At 35.9% G+C, this 8,428-nt stretch overlaps 1 pseudogene; it reads left to right on the forward strand.

Annotated features, from left to right (window-relative positions):
• The first annotated feature begins 3,088 nt into the window (after positions 1-3,088).
• LOC148906239 (ATP-dependent DNA helicase Q1-like) overlaps positions 3,089-8,428 on the forward strand; it is a 5,603-nt pseudogene continuing 263 nt past the window's right edge.

Consider the following 8,428-nt stretch of genomic DNA (forward strand, 5'->3'; position numbering starts at 1 on the left):
GCTGGTTTGACTGTAACTGAAAAATGAAGAAGTTTGAGTAGAGATTGTGTCATGCAGTGAACGCAGGCGACATAAAATGTTGTTATTAAATATACTTATCAATTCGGCATTACTGGTTGTAACTATATTGCTGTATTGTTAGTAAATTACTATAAGTAATAAATATTTTTTTTAAACCAAATGTAGTTTTGTAGTCATTTGTGTTATTATTCTTCAATGTACAGTGAGAATTGATGAAGCTTAATAAGCAAGAAAAAATCTACTCCTGAAAAGGTGTAAATTTTACTCCTTTGAAAGGTGACAAACAGGGGGTTATAACAACTCCGAAAGGATAAATTTGACTCTGTTAGGGGATTCAAAACAACTCCCATGTAGAGTAGAAGTCACTCTTTCATGGGAGTAAACGTTACTCTTTCATGGGAGTAAAATTTACTCTTGGAAGGGAGTTAAATCAGTGGAGTTAAAGTTACTCCAAAAAAGGAGTTATCCTGTACCTTTTTTTTCTACTCCACTTTTGGAGTTATATCAACTCCTAAAAAATAACAGTGGCGCTCCACTAGCTTTCTCGGAACTGAAAGAATCTCCCCATGGATCTTGGCCTTCTGTGGCGCTTGTACTGTAAGAGATAAAAAAGGCGATATTGTAGTTCCATTATGTATAGGAAATCGCACGATCTCGAGTACAATTCGGAATTTATAGGTACGAGTGATGTTTTAAAAGTTTTCAAAATTGGACGAGCCTGTATGCGAGTGCAGTTGGAGAACTTTCAAAACATCACGAGAATCTATAAATTCCGAATTGTACGAGAAGATTGTACGATTTTTTGTTTATAATACACTCAAAAAATTGAGCAACGTAATTGTGACTCTACAGAGTACAATTTGAGATTCAATTGTACTCCTCTTGTCTAATCAGAATCGAGTAAATTTTTTTTCAATTCATGGAAGAACTATGTTTTTTTGGACTGATATTCTTCTTTTTCATGTAATTGAAGCCTCGATTTGCAATGTTTGTCCGCATTTGGATCCCACAAAGCTTTGCGATATCTATTTTTAGTAACCGTGAAAAATGCAAGTGGCCGATGTGACATCTTTTTCACGGTCCGGTTTCGACCCAGTCCTTCCACGATATGAAACTCGGCAATATTAGTTTTCCTCGTGTAACTCTTGTATCACAACTAAGTACATTTCTGCCTTTTTTCAAGAATACTACAAGGAATTAAAGGCCTGAGTACTTCTTCTGGTATTTGTATGGAATCGCAAAAACCAAACCAAATTACTAATAATTTTCCGCGAACAGAATTTCAAAAATCTGCAATATTGGAGCTAAATTAATTTTTGCGCTTGTGTGACGAAATTTCTTTTGGCTGATTGCTATTTAATTTGCCTATTAGACAACTGTTGGATAATGTTTATTAATAAGTGACAAAAACTATTGTTAAAATGGTTGGCACATTTAAAACATTTTATAACAATGTTTATAAACATTAATACGTCAACCTATAAAAACCTGCATAGCATGTTTTACTTTGGGTTTTAAGAAATGCTTACCCTTGCGGTAGCATTTGGTTTGTTTTTTCCCATATATCTTTGAGCTGGTCTACTGCCTTGACCATTTCCGGTCCTAACTTCTCCCTCATTTCCAATTTGCTTTTCGCAGCATCTATGACCTCTTTTGTCAAAGGTGGATGAGCAGTTTCGTTCCCATTAGCTACAACCGGTTTTAGCTGTTTTATCAAAAATTCGTTCCAGTGAACATCTTTTTGTAACTCTTTCCATCTTGACCTTGCTTCATTTTGTTCTTTTTTGTCTTCAATTTGCGATGAAATGTACTTTTGCATATATTGAGTCTTTTTGTTCTGAAATTTGTCGAAATTTTCCTGGAGGACAATCCTCGAGAGGTTTTCCTGAACGCTTGAACAGAGTTGCCGAATAATCAACTCATCTTCAGATAGCTCAAACTTCTTTAATTTTTCATCTAAGTTTCCTAACTCTGTCTTCAACTCTCCGATTTCCGTCTTGGCTTCATAGGCTTCCTTTTTGGCATTGTCATCAATTTCTTTCATTTGTTTTTCAAGGACTTTTTTGCTCTCTTCTAAGTCTCCCGTTTTCGTCTCCAACTCTTTGATATTTTCTTGCAGGGTATTGTTTTCTTCTTTAAGTGTTTTTATTTTTTCTTCCAGGGCATTGATTTTGGTTTGACAACTCTCATCATGGTCTTTCAGTTTCTCTTTTAATTTTCTTACCTCTTCTTTCAATTCATTTTGGATTCTCTCGTTTTTCTTGATATCATCTTTCAGACTTTCTATGTAATTTGTCTTACTTTCCTCGGCCATCACTGAAGCTGCCCTAAAGATAAATGTACGTAAGCAATAATGGTATTAGAATGAAAAAAAAGCATTCACCATAGCATTGTAATAAATGATACTTATTCGTTTGTCTCACGTGAGGGTCTTTTGTAGAAAGGATCGCACACAGTCATTCTACGAATGACCCTCAATCATGAGACAAACGGATAACATCATTTATTAATAATACTGTAATGGTGTTAGATGGAATAAGTGAGGTGAAAGCTTTCATTAAAAGCGTCGCAAGTCGTATTCAGTATTATAATAACTGGTATAATAGTTTTACAATTTGTCCTTTGAGTAGTTTTAAAAATTGGTGTTTATGGGCTTTATATGTTTATATCTATATTAATATTATTGATTATAGTTATTATTGTTTATTTATCATTGTTTATAGTTTTTATAATTGTTAGTTTTATAATAGTATTATTATTAACTTATTCAGTCTTAGTATTTTCCAAACCAGCACGTTTTGCAGCGCAGTATTTCTAATAAAGGCCATAGATAGTTTTCACATGACGTCATCAGAAAGCTAAAATCAAAACTATTATTCATTACACAAAACCGTTTGTTGGATATTTTCAACCTCGTTCCCAGGGCCCTCACACGCAGAGGAGAGAAGACCCTGGCGTTGGCTGGTCACGTGACAAATCCGACACCCAGCATATTCGGGTGTTTTGAAAATACCGCTGAAGAAATAACTGGAGGATTGCGGGCACATTGAATAAGCATAAATTAAATATGGCTGTCAACTCGAATAAACATGTTGAGTTTTTAACAGTGCTTCGACGTGTGGAATTTGCTATAAAAAAGGCAATTTTCCTTCTTTGAATTTTAAACCTCTTCAACTTAAATATATACTCAAAGGCCAGGATATCATTGGTGTCCTACAACCGGTTTTGGAAAGTCCATGCTTTTTCACTTACTACCACATTTCATTCCTGTCAGAAAAAGTAAAAACATTGTAATCGTAGTATGTCCTTTAAACTCAATCATTGAGGACCAGCTTAGAGTTTTGAGAGACGGGAATATAACCTCTGATGCGCTACAACTTGCAGAAAACTGCGAACCTATCGAAAACTTGTTTGGTGAAAGTCAAGAATCAAGCGAGGCGAGCATGTAGAACCAAAGCTGAAACATCTTCCCGCAGACTTGATGAATGGAAATACCTCAATTATATTTGCCCATTCAGAGGCTTTGTTAAGTAAGGAAGGACGAGAACTGATGGGAAGTAAAGTCTTTCAAGACAATGTTGTTTCTTTCGTGGTTCATAACGAGGCTCACTGTGTTAACTTATGGTAGGTAAGGTTTTAATGTTTTATACTATCATTTTACGATAACACAATATTTATATATTTATGTGATATTTTTATTAAACCTTGATAGAACGTGTATTTCACCATAGCTTATATTTTACCAGAGTTAATTAACTCTGATTCTACACACTTATACGGTACATTATTCCGCTCAGAATAAACTCTAATTTGAGCTATTTTTTCTCGCTCAGTCGTGCTATGGCGCGCCAAAAAATCACAACAAAGCAACAACCAATCAAAATTCAGGATCAAGTAAACCAATCAAAACCTTTATTTGACCAGCCAATGCCAGGGTCTTCTCTCCTCTGCGTGAGAGGGCCCTGGGAACGAGGTCTCCCATTGTTAACTTGGGCAACAATTTGTCCCAAAAAAGTAGGGTACGGACCAAAATCCTGAGTTTTTTTAAGATTCTGGTGATTTTGATTAGCATTTTCCATGATTCTGCCAAGAGAACTCATGAAATATGAATTCTTCATTCTTTGAATTGATTGTAAATGCTGGTCGAACTCAATATTCTTTTATTTGTTTTATTTATCTAGCTAATTGCCTCTAGCTCCTGAAAATACGAAAAAAAAAAACCCCGTAGTAGTAGTTTTGAATTTAGGAGCATTCAACAGTAAAATGTTTCTAAAAAAACTAAATGAGCAATGACTTTTGTGAATATATAGCTCTGAACTATTAATCTCGGCCGTATCAAATCCATTGTTTAGTTTTGAAGTAGATTATGCACCTTATTTAAAGAATCTCAAATATCTCATAATTAGCTAGATAGATTTTTTCAAAAATCCCTAAAATGGAGGCATCTAGTATATAATTATGTGTGGTAAGAAGCATTTTAGTGTTGAACGCTCTGCAAGGCTAAAATTGTTCTCTAAACGAAAACAAATATTTCATCATAATCACGTGTTATGACGTCCGATCTCATTAAATACTGAATCAAACATTAATTCAATCTTTATGTGACTTATGCGCAAAAAAGATTTGCAATCAGATAAAACACGTTTATGCACCAGCGTTCCAAACGTGGAAGGTAGCGGTCAAGCGTGAGGGGGTCCAGCCACCTTAAGGAGAAGTAGAACAATATCAGAGTGTTTATCAACAAATTTTAGAATATCATTAACATTGACAATGATGGATATGTATTGTAGATTAGGTAGCAATGTACAGTAAATGATAACGTAGACCGAACATTATACATTAGTTGGATAGATAATAGAAACGTTAGTGAAGGCAACGTTACGAAACATGAGCTCATGCGTCGCGGCGATGTGGTGGAGAATATAAGTATCAAAATACGAAGGCTCTGGGATAGTCGTTCGATAGTGTTTATCATCAGGGGTTAAGACACAAAGTAGAGGTCAGTATTCGAACTACACGTTTCAAAACTCCTATGCGCCAAAAGCTTAACTCTACGTTTAACGAAACGACTGGGAAACCGCCACGTTGACAAGTAGCATGCGTGAAAAATTAAATTTTACTTTACTTTTTTTTAATTGAATATAACTGCAACAGCAAGTGGAATTACTATTTACATGTATAAAAGTGCACTTTCCGCACTTTCCGTATTTTCCGCCATTTCCGTTCCGCGTTTTACCCGTGAAAACCCCCGACGTGCCCTGGATATCCCCCCACCCCCCCCAATGGGACCGGGGGCTTTCAAATGACTGGTGCATTACAGTTTACGCTAGGTCAACCTATATCGTTTCTATATCGTCAACCTAATATCGCTTTCAATTCAATCTACACTCAAATAATGTGTGGATGTTTTTTGGTCTACGATTCTTTAAAACTGAGCTAAATTTATATTGGTTTCATACGTCTAGTCACGCAAATATGTTGAGTACCAGTTCTATAATACAAACTGAATATGTTTTGCTACGAAACATTCCGATAACCTGTACACTCAATTGAAGAATTGTTGTCGGGTTGAGAAATATATAACATAAAAGCTGAGACTGAAATGGCACATGGGAAATTACATAATTATATTATAATTTATTCATTTGTGCCATCCATGCAGTCGGTTTAGAATGCCAAACGTGTATTAAAAACAGTGGATGATGCCACAGGCCGCCGGTCCAGCATGCATCTAATTAACGTACTTCCCATGTGCCATTTCGGTCTCAGCTTCTATGTTCTATGTTTCTGAACCCGACCACGATTCTTCAATTGAGTGTATACATACATACATACATACAGTCAATTCAAAAAATGTTGTCGTCGACCAGCTCAAGCCTACGCGACTGGACCGAAAGGAACTCTGGGTAGCAATCATTGAAGCCGAGTTGACTCCATAATTTTATCTGACTAGTTATGCCTGGTTTAAAGCACGAATCTTCGTAGGCGAGCGGGAAGTGTTGAAGGAGACGTTTTTTTAATGCCTTCATATTTTCGAAATTGTGAACTGAATCATAACTAGTTTGTTTTCCTTTCCATAAACCCAAAGACATGCATTTGATGGATTGTTTCTGGCCATTATTATCTTATTACTAGCGGGAACAATTAATTCAGAACGAATATGTAACCGCTTCAGTGATTTTTACCCATATTCCTTTCGGTCTAGTCGCGTAGGTTTGAGCCGGTCGACGACAACATTTTGAATTAATAATAATAATAATAATAATAATAATAATAATAATAAGGAATAATTTATATAGCGTCGATATCCTTAAGTTCAAAGACGCTTTACAATATAAAAATGTGACTCAACAGATTTAAAATTGAAAATAAATTTAAGAAAAGAATTACTATTTCATGAATAAGAGTGAGTAATAAAACATGCCCATAATACATATCATTATCAACATGTTTCAAATAAAATTCATTGCATTTCAATATATACATTACACATTTCTAAAATTCAAATAACAATACATTTATTTAGATTGGTTAAAATAGGTAAGATTTTTACATATTGAAAACTCGTGTGAATAAAAAGGTCTTGAGGCGTGACCACACTTAAAACTAGAAATTGTTTCGCAAGATCGAAGGGATGGAGGTAGGCTGTTCCATAACTCAGGAGCAGCAACTGCAAAAGCTCTCTTCCCATATTTCTTTAGCCTGAAAGAGCCTTTGGTTAAGAGGTTCGCTGATGAAGATCTGAGAGAGCGAGAAGGCATATATGGCTTAAGTAGTTCGCAAATATACGAGGGAGCAGCATTATTTAAGGCTTTGAAAGTATCTTGAATTCGATACCCTGCTCTACAGGCAACCAGTGCAGACGATAAAGAACTGGAGTGATGTGATCGTGCTTGTGGCAACAAGATACAACTCGTGCTGCTGCATTTTGAACATGCTTAAGTTTTTGTAATAAATATTTAGATAGACCGTACAACAAGGAATTACAGCTGTCAAGTCTAGAAGATATCAAAGCATGGACAAGTGTCTCACAGGCTTCAAGAGAGATGAATCTACGAATCTTCCATATGTTCTTAATATGGAAAAAGCATGACTTGCAGATAGAGGTAACTTGCTTTTCCAGAGATAGATGTTCGTCAAAAACAACTCCTATATCACGAACAGAAGAAGATGGAGAGATATCATAGTTGCAGAAATAGAAAGAGCCAACAGGTGGTCTAGGATGATGTGCAGCAGACAATACGAGGATCTCAGTTTTGTCAGCATTCAATTTTAATTTGTTTCTTGTCATCCATTTATCGATATCACCAACACAAGCCACAATTTTGCGTTTGGCGTCATCAAGTTCTGTCAATGAGGATGATTCAAACGTAATATAAAATCGAGTATCATCAGCGTATAGGTGAAAATTTAACGCGTGCTCCCGCAAGATATCTCCAACAGGCGAGGTGTATATTAAAAACAATATTGGACCCAGTATAGAACCTTGAGGCACTCCACACTTGAAAGATCGAGTTGTTGAAACACCTCCCTGGACATGAACACAGAAACGCCTATCACTCAAGTAAGATTTAAACCACTCCAAAGCAGGCCCGATTACTCCGAACCTTGAACGCATTCTTTCAAGCAAAAGTACATGGTCTACGGTATCAAAGGCCGCAGAAAGGTCTAATAACACGAGAATAACAGAACGTTGGTTATCAATTGCTTGAAGTATATCATTATGTACTCTTAATAAAGCAGTCTCACAACTATGATGTTTTTTGTAAGCTGACTGGAAAGTTTCATGTAAGTTGTTATGCTCCAGGTGCTCTATCAGCTGAGCAGCCACAACCTTCTCGATGACTTTAGAGATAAATTTCAGATTCGAAATTGGCCTGAAACTGGAAAGCTCCTCTGGTGACATGTTTTGTTTCTTGAGGATTGGCTTTATTATAGCTTCTTTTAAGCATGTTGGCATAGAAGCAGTAGATAGTGAAAGATTGACAATTTTAAGGATAACTGGAAGGAGCTGCTCAAAACAGTTATTCAGAATCCCACCTGGTATAGGATCAAGGTGACATGACTCAGAAGCTAATGGCAGGATAAGTTTTGAAACTGGGTCTTCAGAGGAAACTTTCTTAAAAGATGTAAGATAGCTGTTAAATGTGACAGGTTCAGGTAAGTCATCATGATTAACAGATGGATCAAAACCAGCTTGGATGTTCTTTATCTTGTCTTCAAAATAATCATCAAAAGAATTTGAAAGTTGACTAGGGGAGGAAGACGAGGGAAAAAGTTGATCAGCCTTCATATTTGTCAATTTTGCGAAGGTAGAAAACAAAACTTTCTGATTGGATTGATTTGCAGAGATGATGTTTGAATAAAACTCATTTTTAGAGGCTTTAATAAGAGCACGAACCACATT

The sequence above is a fragment of the Actinia tenebrosa genome, unplaced genomic scaffold, assembly GCF_029948245.1.
Source record: "Actinia tenebrosa isolate PJP-AT-01 unplaced genomic scaffold, QUT_ActTen_1.0 PGA_scaffold5__44_contigs__length_20552954, whole genome shotgun sequence".
In the NCBI taxonomy this organism is placed as follows: domain Eukaryota; kingdom Metazoa; phylum Cnidaria; class Anthozoa; order Actiniaria; family Actiniidae; genus Actinia; species Actinia tenebrosa.